Source organism: Alligator sinensis, unplaced genomic scaffold, assembly GCF_000455745.1.
Source record: "Alligator sinensis unplaced genomic scaffold, ASM45574v1 scaffold1447_3, whole genome shotgun sequence".
Lineage (NCBI taxonomy): Eukaryota > Metazoa > Chordata > Crocodylia > Alligatoridae > Alligator > Alligator sinensis.
In genome coordinates this window covers 757,703-769,867 of record NW_005842466.1, presented here as the reverse complement: position 1 = coordinate 769,867, position 12,165 = coordinate 757,703, and the positions used below count along the sequence as shown (strand labels likewise).

Here is a 12,165-nt window from a genome sequence, read left to right as displayed (position 1 = left end):
GCTAGGAACAGAAATTACACATAAACTGGTGTGATTGGACACTGGTTCAAATTTGTAACACAACAGAAGTTCAGTGCACATAAACTGCTTTCAAAATTGCCAAAACCAATTTAAGATAAACTTGGATGGATGTAGTATCAGACTTAACTGATTTAAATTACATTGGTTTATTGAATTACCATCCCAGATTCCCTCCAGATTACAGTTAATTCACAGTCCCCCAGCATCTCAGGATGCTTTGCACCTCCCCTCCTTGCAGAGAAGGGCAGATAAACTTCCTCCAAGCCATCTGCTCCAGTTTTGCAGGGAGGCATGCTCTAGTTATACCCCTGCTTCTAGCCTGGACCACCGCAGGTACACGGCTGCATTTCCAGAAGCAAAAGTGAATGTCTGTTCAGTTGCTTATCAGGAAAGAGCTGAGACTAACCTGCAAAGATTGAATCAAATCAGCCTCAGGCTTTTTAACTGTCTGTACTTGGCCATTACGTTCAGTTTATGTTACTGCTGCTGCTTTGTCCCCTATCTGAATCCGATCCCCCTGAAGCCTGCCACTGCTCACCCTGTCTGGCTCCTTTGCTGATTCCTTCGATTATTGCTCTTCTTGACCCCATCTGTCTGCTCAGTGGGCAAAACGGATCTAGAAATTTAGGAGTGGGACTGTAAATCCTACTGAACTGTCTAGGGCAACCTGACTTGCATGTTGAGTGTAAATAGGGTACAACTAGTAGTCTAGGAGAAAGCTGTGTGGCCCTTAAGCCTGGAACCCAGCTGCAGCTGGTCAGGAGATAAATTTGCCTGGCAGGGAGGCTAGGGGCCAGCTGGCATTCATAACCTGCTAATGAGGAGGAGGCTTATGAACTCTAGAAGTGCTGGAGGAGGAAGGTAGGCTGTTGTGCTAGGGGTGGTGCAGAATAAGGATTGACTTTTTTTTTTTTTTTTGATGTCTGAAAGCTTGGGTTGGGGTGTACTTGCCTGCCTGTTTGTTGCAGAAGCAAGATTGCTCTGTTCAGGAGCTGGTTGGAAAATGTGAAACTAGTGCAGACTTTCTTAAGGCAGCAGGGTTAGCGACCTGCTTAGATGCAGCTTGCCCCAGTACAGAGTGAGGGTAGCTTGTGCCAAAAGGGACAGAAGGAATGGAAGTATCAGTAACAAAGGAATGCTCTTGCATGCTCCATCAGGTGCATCGCCTGTTGTATGTTTTTCCTTTAGTTGCTTTAACATTAGAGGTGGCCAAATGCAAGATCTCCACTTTGCAAGAAATGTATAAAAATGTATTGCGTTTAGGACAAACTGGACCCAAACCAAAAACTTCTCACAAACTAAGAATTCCAAAAATGGTATGTAGGAGACACTGAAACACAGCATATCTGGGGAAAAAAAATGCTTCTAAGAGCCTACAGCTGCTGAGTGAAGCTTACGTTCTTGGCAAAAGGAACAGGGAAGTGGACAAGAATTAATTTTACTCAACAGCTGCTGGGCTTCCAAGGCTCTCCAGGTCTGGGGCAACACCTCCCTGCAGGCTTCCTTTGGCTGAAGGCCCCAAGGCTGTGGGACTGCCACGTGGGCATAGATTCTGGGCTTTATGTTCCAAAAGAGTGTGGAGTAAATGTGAGAGGTCACCTAGTGGTCTGAACATTGGGATGGGCATCAGGTATCCTAGATTATATTCCTGGCTTTACTGATAATTTGCTGTCAGTATTAATAAACTGCTTCATCCACCTCTCCAGAGCTTGCTTGCTACTTTGCAAAGCAAAATGAGGCAATTATAAATCAGCACAGTTGGAAGTACAGTACTCCCTTCCAGTTCTACAGGATTCAAATTGTACCTGTTTATTGTTTCCCTTATTCAGTAGCTTTTCATTCTCCTGAACGCTACAACTCTCTCCCTTTCCTTATTGACATGGTTGCAAAGACAATGTTATTGAAATCAGTGGAGTTGCACTGATACATACCTGAGGAAGCGAGAAGGAGAATCACTCTTGCATTTGTTTTATCCTTGGCTTGTCTTTCAGTGCAATTTAAGACACTTTAAAAGCCCTGAAAAGAGAATCCGTGCCATGTACTCCTACATTTCCAACCTACAAAACAACAGCAAAAATACACATTTCTCATTCCTTGTTTCTTTGTAGTTTAGCATATTTGGGAAATTAGTACGGTGCTGTAGAAAGATAGGAAGGAAAACGTTCCGCCTAGGGAGCGCATAAACAGTGCCAAGCAATCGGTGCTTTGCTGTGCTATTTGCTGTGCCCTATTTACATTACCAGCACATTCTGAGGCCAAAAAAAATAATAATGCATGAAAGTTCAGAGACTTCAAGAGCCCCTGTGGTGCTGTGAGTTGTTCTTGTTCAGCTGCATGGTAGTGTTCTTGCTTTCTCCTGATTGCAAATATGGATTACAGTCAACATTGCAGCCTTAAAATCCTCCCATTCCAGCAAAGGGATCCTGCAATTAAATTTCACTGACCAGCAGTGAATTCATGTTAAGAAATCCATTTTCTTCCTGAAGGGCAGGTTAGCTTCATATGTTCCCAGACTCACTTCTATACTTGGTTGTACATTGAGGAAAGACTTGTGTTGTAAAGTATTCACCACATTTACAGTGGAGTTTTCAGACTAAGTTAAAGGCAGTCTCTTCTAGTGGAAATGTATATATAATTTGCAGTTGTCTACTCTACTTTGGTGGAATTGAAATCATCTCTCATCCCTCTAGATGCTTCCTGTTCCTTTCTTTCTTCTGTCTCCCTTTCTTTGCCTTTGTCTCCTGGGCAGACAAATACAGGTTTTGAAGGCTCTAGTGAAGTCCTGCCTTTCCTACATAAGCCCCGTCCAGGGTCATAGTAACCAACAGCTGCCATCTCAAACACATGGGCATTGTCCAAAATATAGTGCACAATTAAGTTATTTAAAAAATGAAATTTGTTTAGCCTTATTTAAAAGTTATTTTAAAGGTTTTTAGTTAAGTGACAGTTGAATAGTTTTTGCACACCTTTTTATAAAGAACGTAGCCCTTTGGAGATCAAGAGGAGGGCGCTTCAAGTGCATGTTTCAAACTTTCCTCACTCTTCTGAATGTTTGATTTGTTTAATAAAACTGAAGCATCTTTAAGCAGAAGAGAGAGTTGATGCTTTGAGCTCATTCTATAGAATAACTCTTGCATTTTGCATGAGGAAACCTTTATAGATCAAGAGGCGAAGGGACTGGCTCAGAGCAATTAATATATCAGCCCTTGGGTCTGAACCTGGCAGTTCCTTATCACACCATGATCCATCTACAGGACGTTGTATTCAGTGTATTTGTCTTTTCCTCTTCTCCTGCCTCTAGATTAGTGTTTAAAGGACTCAAGCCTGCAGTGATGAACATGATGGTGGCTTCTTCCATTAATTTGGAGCCTTGTTGACTTCCGTGGAGCTCTGCATGAATTCAAGGTTCCCACTCATGCTGCCTGGTCAGTAGCTAAAGTCACTAGTTCCTAGTATACTCCTATTTTTGCTTATGTCAAATGAGTAAATGGAGTGAATGTTTCCAATTTTTTTTTTTTGCTAATGATAGGAAAAATCTAATTTCAAGGACATTAGTGTTTGAGATGCGTTTCTAAGGTGCACAATCCCTCGGTGTTGTATAGCATCAGTGCTGAGTATTTTAGCTTTGCTTTGTGCGCAAAACATTCATGCAGTTCTGTATTTTTATGATAAGAACTGATAAATTTTTTCTTAAATTTCACAAAATGGGATAATATAACATAACACAGGTTGTGCGTTTTATATTGATTTTTTTGTCTCCCCTGCTACTATTTTTTACTTTTCAGACGTCGCCAAGGTGTTTGTGGTATATATTATAAAACCAAGACCTAAGCAAACTAATAGGAAAAATAAAGTGTACAAGTTAACACTGGTTCATATTCTTTGCTCCTTGTCCTTTTAACTGCAGCAATAAATCTGGCAAACACAATAAAGCGGCATCCTGCTGTATGATGCTTGGGATATATGTACATTTGGCGCTTGCCCAGTGCGTGTCATCCTTTATAGCAGTGGTCAAAAGGTAGATCCAAGAACTACACACAACACTATGGAAAATATTTTACAATAAACTTTTGTGTGAACACTGAAAGCTTCTTTCCTTTCCCCTTCTTAAACCACTTTTGGACCCTTTGCTTACCTGTGGATGTGACTGTTGTGTTTAGTAACAACTCCAGATGTCTGCCTTTCTTCTGTTCAGGGGAAAGGAGAACCCTGCCCCAGAACATGTGGCTGGCAGGCCACTCCCCTGTCCTAGGGGTGACTAAGGTTCAAGTCCTTATTCTTCATTAGGCTGACCTGTGACTGATGACCTGACTATTTAGCTCTTTTGTGTTCTCTTTCCCCAGGAAACATTTGGAAAGGTCTTTGCCAGTTTTATCTGGTATGCCGAAACCTCCAGTCTTTTTTTGTGAAACATAATTCTTCTTTGAAAGTTTCCAACATGATAAATCTCAAACAATTTGCTTGGAGAAGCTGGAAAATGGGAGAACTGGAAGAACCTGCTGAGGTTGGAAGGAGGATTGCTGACAGCTTAAGTCGGCAACTGCCTGAGCTTGTCTCTTCTGAATACTTAGTGGCTGGGCCTGCATCCCAGCAACTTCAGGGCTCCTAATGACTTCAAGGGGGGGTTTATATCCAAAGTCGGTACAAGGTCAAGTTCTTTATTTTGTTTATGTTCCCTGTCGTTCACCTTTACCTTACCCCTGCATTGAATTAGTTTTATTTTCATTGTTTATTAATTGTGGGCTTATGCTGCCAGTCATAGCAGACATTGGCTTTTGGTGTTGAGTCGTTTATTAACTGAATGTCTCCATTATTTCTTGTCTCTACGTGAAGCTGAAGAATTCATTACAGCCTCTTCCTGCACTGAGCAGTATGTCAGCCCATCCTCTCATGTACTGTGTATTACATAAATAATGCAAGATTTACAGTCTCCAAAATCCTTTATCAGCTGGTAGCACAATTCTTTGAAAATCCTTTTCTAGCTTATGGTAACACACTACTTTTATGATGAATTCACTCAGGGCTTTGCTAACAGCTTTGAGGTGCGAGACGAACTATGAATATAGTACAAGATTGGAGACTGTTGCTGGCATGGATTAGCTTAGTCTTCCACAGAGTTCACTGTGCAGGGGAGCTTGCCAGTGAGACAAGAAAGCGAGCATGTACAGCAACTGCGTGCTAAACCCATGCTCTTCCCCTACTAATAGTATTTACCCCAGATTTATGGTAAGGATATTGATAAAAGTATGGTATGGGTTAAATCTTCAGCTGTTTTAAGTCAACTGAAGTCAATGGAGCTGTGCCATTTCATCCGAACTCAGGATTTAGCCCTGTATTTTAAAAATCTTGAGGTTTTCGCCCGAGTCTTGCAAATGCCAAATATCGCTGAATGTCCCAATTGCTGAAATTGGGCTGTTCCTGAAGAGTCTCTCCTTGCCTTTGAAAAGAGTTCGCAGAAGTTTAGGGACAGAAGGGGCCTTGCGAGATCATGGGTCCAGCCCCACTGCTGTTGTGGAACTCAGTGGAGTTGAGGGGAAAATGAAAAGGTGAAACTTAAGCATCCTACTGCAAAAATGCTTGCATTTACTTAAGGCAGTTTCCTAGTTTGGGGAGCTTACCTGATGGTCTTGATCTCAGATCATATAAACACAGGCAATATGGTAGGAAGAGCAGGAGTGGTAAAGTGGTTCCTAGAGCAGCCAATCGCATGCTGGTCCCTGCATGTAAAATGCAAAGCCTAGCAGCTGATTAATTTATTTTTTTGGTTACTTGTTTGTAAGTTTATTTTTTCATTCTTTTGAGTCCCTTTGTTCTTCCAATTGCAGTGCTGACTGACGGACGATCCTACTGCCAGTCCTTTCCTCTTTAGATCAAAAAGGCTTCTTTATTGGCTGGTTGTGATCAACTGATTAGACTGAGAGCTTTGCACGTTACGCAGTGTGCTGCTCAAATGTTGATCATTGTGGGTGCATCTACAGAAGACACTTGCTGTGCGGTAGACTTCGGCATCTACGCGTGCCCCCCTATTAGGCCGGAGTAAACTAGTTTACTCTGCAGCAGGATAGTACTTGTACGTATAAGTACTATCCTGTGATAGAGTAAAATACCCTGCAGCAGTGCATGTGTAGACACAGCCCCAGCTGTCTGGAGCAAAAGGGTGTTTCAGTGTGGGAGGTGCCTGCTAGCTAACCCTGTACTGAAGCACCCTCGTGCCCAGCCAGCCCCTCTGCAACACATTGAGCCAGGGGGAGCAGTGCTGGGCTGGCAGGCTGGCCACCTCTCCTCAGCCCCCTGCCATGCTCCACCCCAGCTCAACATACTGCAGTCCCAGTTGCATGTTTGAACACTAATAAGCTCTGGAGTATATTGATCCTGGCCACATGTTCAAATCATAGGCGACATGTAAGGGAGCATGGACGGGGCACATGCCGCCGCCCCCCCCCCGAGAGCCCTGGTGCCCTTCCTGATGGCAAGCGCTTCAGCTGGTAGCGGGGCATGGAGAGCACTTGTGCCCCGCCCCTAAAATTGCCTCTGCTGCTGCCGTGCCACATGTGGAAGTGCCAGTACTTTCATAACCGGTTGCCAGCTGGCTGCTGGTATGCCACCTAGCCCCCCTCCCTGGTCATGCTGCTGGTGCCCCCCCAGACTTGGGAGGCACCAGGCGCCCATGGTTCAAGTGGTGTAGATGCACCCTGCTAGTGCTAACTTCACTTGGAGCAGTCAAACTTCAAGCCAGCAGGGGCCTGGAGGACTAAAAGGTACAAATCCCCCTCCTCGGGGAAGTAACCCTTCCCTGCCTGTTCCTCTGGGACAGACAGTGCAGGTAGTCACAAGTAAGTGATGGGGGGAAGGCGTTGAGTGGGAATCTGGGGTGCTAGAGAGGGTGGTTGGGATCAGTAGCCCTGATCTAGGTGGGGGGTGATCGCACTAAGATACAACCTAGAGTGTCTGCACCTTAGTGTAACATGGGAGGGGTGGGCAGGGAGCCAAGCCTGAGTAACACAGATCAAGAGAGAGTGCTACCCTGGAGTGGCATTACTTTGAGTTGCCTAATGAGTGCTTAAAACTAGTTTCAGGTGTCAATATGCAGCTAGTCCAGGCTCTAGGAGCTGCCCAAAATTACCATGTAACAAAGCCTGGAGAATCAGTACAGTGAGACTAACCATAACCCAAAGATTCTGCTAGCCATGTTAAAACCCTATTACGACGAGCCAATTCCACCCTGTCCTGTCCCCCACACTTACATTGTAATGGATGAGGGGAAAAACATTCATGTGAAATGTTGTTATAAAAATTGTCCTAAAAATTGCTCCAATTTCACAAAACGTTTTTTTGATCAGAAAAACAGGTCAACTTCAACAGCAACAACAAAAAAGCACTCACTGCAAGTACTCTGCTCAGCCGTGGACTCTTAGAAGATGAATCATCTTCCCAACAGGACTGCATTACTTTCTTTGACTGTACCACCACTACTTTTTTCCACACTATTGCTTAGTGACAGAATAGACTAATGAAACAACTGTGCAGTAAAAATGATAATATGAGTACTAATGCTTTGCCTTTTCCATAGTATCTTGCGACCCAATGCTTTACAAATATAGAATAAAATATTGCATCATATCCACGTTACTATTCTTATTGGCTCCAAGTCACAGATAGGGGAACTGAAGCACAGAGCAGCCAAAAGATATGCCCATGGTTACACATGAGTCCAAAGCAGAGCCAGTAATACAAATGTCAGGGCATAAATTTATGAATACATATAAATGCTTATTCTTGGAGGTACTCTTGTGGGTACTTGAATGGACTCCAAGAAGGACTATTCAGGGTAATAACACTTACCACAAGGTGTAATGCTTTTTGGAGCTGGAATCCTCAGTCTATCACATAAATCCAGAGTTGATGGCTTTTGATGCACACGTTATTAAATTACCCACTGAGGAGGTTTTAAATGGTGTGACTTTAACAGCATTGACATGCTAGAGACTCATTCCATTTGTTCCGTTAAATCCATACTTAATGGCTTTTAGGAATTCATTTTAATGGCCTAATGGCCAAAAAGGACCTGGATGGATACAGTCTATTGTGTCAGTGCATATTTAGAGATGCTTAAAAATGCAGATTATTGACTTATTGATGAAAAGGAGCCATAATAGCCTATCGGGTAATTGAATATGTTTCCATAAAAAGCCCATCTACTGTGTGAAGCCTAAATGTATGGATGTGACGAAACTTAACAGCTCCAGAGAAGTCATTTCCTCAGCTTTGAGACACTTTTGGGGACATTTTTATTTATTTCCATATTCATACTAGTATTAATGAGATTCAGGAATATTGCAGTAAATTACAGATATGTACCTTTTTTTTCATTTGACAGATGATAAAGAGAAAGCTACATGTAGCAGTTTCCCTTGAATATGGGTGCAAAGGCAAAATATCTCACTGAAAGCAGATGGCTATGCTCTGGGAGGTTTGATAAATCCAGAATACAGCAGGTTAAAACTTACAATTTTTATTTTCACTTTTCTAACTGATTTATGAACTGTTAGCCACATTTCATCCCTCTCTTTTATAGCTATAACTTTCCCCAGGTCATTCTGACATTTATTCTGTTACTAATGAAATATTTTGGATGGATCCATGTACAATATGGCATTGAATCTGGAAATCATTCCTGCGACCTCACTGAAGACTGTAATTCTGTCCTGACTTCACATCCTCCCACTCCAGTCTCACTGCATTGGCTTTTTTTTCTTTCTATTCATGTGTGACATCTGAATATATTTAAAGAGTTTTAGACAGAGTGGCTGTAGACCTGGGGTGGGCAAAATATGGCCCATGGACCAGATCTGGCACTGCAAATGATTCTGTCTGGCCCGTGGCTGCTCCTCTGAAGGAGAATTGTATGCAGCCTGTGGCTGCCCTGGCTCTCAGCATCTCTTGCCCTTCTCCCTTACTGTGCCATCGCTGGCTACAGCAGCAGCTCCAGTGACTAAGCAGCCAATCCTCTCCCTGGCCCGGTTCACCCTGCCCAACCCCCAACCACTGCCTGCCCCTGCCCAACCGCTTCAAGGCAGGGAGCACCAAGGTCCTAGCCAATTTTCAGCCTGGAGAGGCTGTCTGCATACAGTTCTGGCCCTGTGGCCATTTGTAGACCAGGAATTGAAGCTCCAGCATAGTTCTCCCCACTGGCAGGAGAAAGAGAGCCAGGAGCTGTGGGTTATCCAAGGCCTGCCAGACTGGGACTTAGTAGGGGCATGGTGGCTGCTAGTGCAGTGCCACACTGTGTTCCTATGCAGTGCTTCGGGCTGCACCATGTAGGCACAGCTGGAGGGGTTGGCACAGCTCCTGCCTGACCTCAAGTCCCTGGTACATGCCTGGGTGGGGCAGGACAACTGCTCCAGTTGTTCCCATGTGGCCCAAAGTGGCATATGGAACAGTGTGACACCAACTTGGCCATTTGCCAGGGACTTGGGGAGGAGGTGCACAGTGCTCAGAAGGGGGGAACATAGTATGGCTCTGGCCTAGCCCAGATATCTCACAGCTCCGGGCTAGTGCTGCACTGTATTCCTGTGTGCTGCTTTAGGCCATGTGGGTATATCTCCTGCCTGACCCAACCATGCACCAGGCACTTGAGACAGGGGAGGGGGTGCAGGGAAAACTGCGGGGACTTGCACCCCTGCAACACCTCAACAAAACTCATCAAGTGGTGACTGGTGCCTCCTGAGTCAGGGGGGCACTTGCCCCCCCAGTAGCCAGTCAGCAACCGGGGGTTTTGGGTCCCCCCACGGCCAATTGCACTGACCCCAGTGAGGGTCCCCTGAGGGTCCCCTGCAGCCCACTCCCTGGCTGGTGCTCTCAGGGGGGGCACCAGTGCTCCTACCTGTCGCTTAAGTGGAGAACACCGGTTGTCAGGAGGATGCACCAGAACTCTCAGGGGGTGCACCCCATACATGTCGCCACTGCATGAGGGAATCCCCATCCCCTGTCTCCCAAGCTTGCTGCTGCCCAGGATGTCTCCAACTTCCTAGGCTTATGTGGAGAACTGGTGGGGAGTTCTCCTGCTTGCTGCTGCATGGGAGCCTGTGGGCTCAGCTTCAGCATGGCAGGGGTGTCCCTGCTCTGTGCTTACATGAGGGGTTGAGGGGAATATTTCTGCTGCTGGGTGCTGCTGGGTACGGGGGATGAGCCAGGGGCTCAGACCTATGCTGGGGCTGTGGTTTCCTCCTTGTTCTTTTGCAGAGAAATTTATACTGGAGATGCAATGCACCCTGGGAAGCTGGAGGACCAGCAGATTCCTATCATGCAATGGATTTCTTGCTACACATGGAAATTAAAGCTTGATAACAACCAGCTATAAAGGTAATACACATGTTTTAGATCTAACTTGATAGCTTGTTGGAGCTTTTAATAGGGTGATAGGTACTTCACCTGTAGCTGGTCTCAGTTAACTGGACAAAGAGGATTCAATTAGAATAGTTCTGCAGTTAAGTATTGAACACTTAGGGCTTGATTAATTTTTTTTCCAAACGAGCTCCATTTCCAGTTGGGCACATGCAAGTAGCTGGAGCCTATTAGCAATTGAAGCCTCATGAAAAATCATCCCACTTCATGGGAGCTCCTGGGTGCTGCACTGACGTGAAAATCAGGGCCTGAATTGTTAATTAAACTCTCATCTCTAATTATTAATTAAACTCTCAGCTTGCCAATTCAGACTTTACCCAGGTCAGCATAGCCAAAACTTGCCATGGGATGGCTGGCTGTTAGCTAATACCCAGTGAGTCCTAGTATTTTTCCTGATGTGCACACACATGTTGGTTATAGTTTTGCTTTCACAGCCTTACTAGAGAGGCTAAATGTTCGATGAGAACAGAGTGTGAACTGCTCGGTCGTTCCAGGCTGCAACAAATAAGAGGCCAGGTAGACTACAGGGCTGCTGCACATGCTGAACATATTCTGTGGATAAACAGAGGGATTTAATGCCCAGAACTGTCAACCCAGAACTAAAATTAATGAAAAGAGGTTAAAATAAATAAATGAGCCTCAAGCATTCTCCTCTCCTAGGCAGTGTCTGTTTTAGAACAAAGCTGTCACAGATAAGAGTGAGGGTGAATCCTGGCCTGATCAAAGTCAATAACAAAACTCCTATTGATAGGATACGGTAACGCTTCACTCCATGCTTACCTTAAAGCGTATATTTTATTCCAATTGAAGTCCAGTGGTGACTCATGCTTATCTTTAAGTACATGCTTATGCTTAAGTACTCTTGTAAGTCATCTTAAGTAAGAAAAATGCCACTCTGCTGTGTCCTTGTTGGCTTACAGTGTAGCAAAACCCCCCGTTTTTCTTTTAAAGTGCATTCCCTCCCCTTCCCCAACCATTTCTGACTTTTCCTCTCCCTCTCTATTTCTTATAGATAAGTATAAGTGAGCTAAGACATAGGATAAGCTTCAGCATTTTATTTTGGTAGCAAGTTGTTTTTGTTTTATTTATTTTTTTCTCCTTTTCAAATAAGTGCCCTGTTATGGATATCTACTGTTTTATATTGTATAATTATTATGTTTTATATTGATTTTTATTGTTCTATATTACTGTTTTACTGGTACTATATGATTTAGGCCTACATATGTAAGTTAGCACAAGTCATGTCAAGTTTCCATTTTGTTTGTCAAGTCTCTATCTTGTGTCCCCTGCCCGGGCATACCCTATTGTAACTCTGTTGTAACTGTGTGACTCGTACTTACCCCTCCTATGTAAATTGGTTCCTGAATGAATGGGGATGAATGAGGGTGCTTGAGAGACAATGACAGTAGGTATAAAAATAGCTCCCTCTGAATGACTGAACCATCAACTCGAGGACCCAACCATCCACCCTGCATTGACCCTCCCTGGCTCAAGATTTGGAAGACAAAGACTGCTGCAGAAGCCACCATTACAGACACCTGAAACTGCATGTCCTTACCTAGGAGTGCACATGCTCAGTACACCAGGGGCTGGCCCTTGCCTGGGCAGGCCCCCTGCTACTGGGGTCATAGGAGGTCTGCCCCTATAAAAGTGGGCAGTGAAGACAGACCCAGTGGGAATGCTATTTTCCATCTGGACCAGACCAGCTCCACATCACGCCGCCTATCCACCCCAGAAGCC

At 44.5% G+C, this 12,165-nt stretch overlaps 1 long non-coding RNA gene across 1 annotated transcript; it reads left to right on the top strand.

Moving 5' to 3' along the window:
* The first annotated feature begins 822 nt into the window (after positions 1–822).
* LOC102373659 lies at positions 823–4,944 on the top strand. The gene is made up of 3 exons (XR_324672.1): positions 823–882; positions 3,323–3,446; positions 4,365–4,944. It is a non-coding gene; the product is annotated as an uncharacterized LOC102373659 (long non-coding RNA).
* The last annotated feature ends 7,221 nt before the right edge of the window (positions 4,945–12,165 follow it).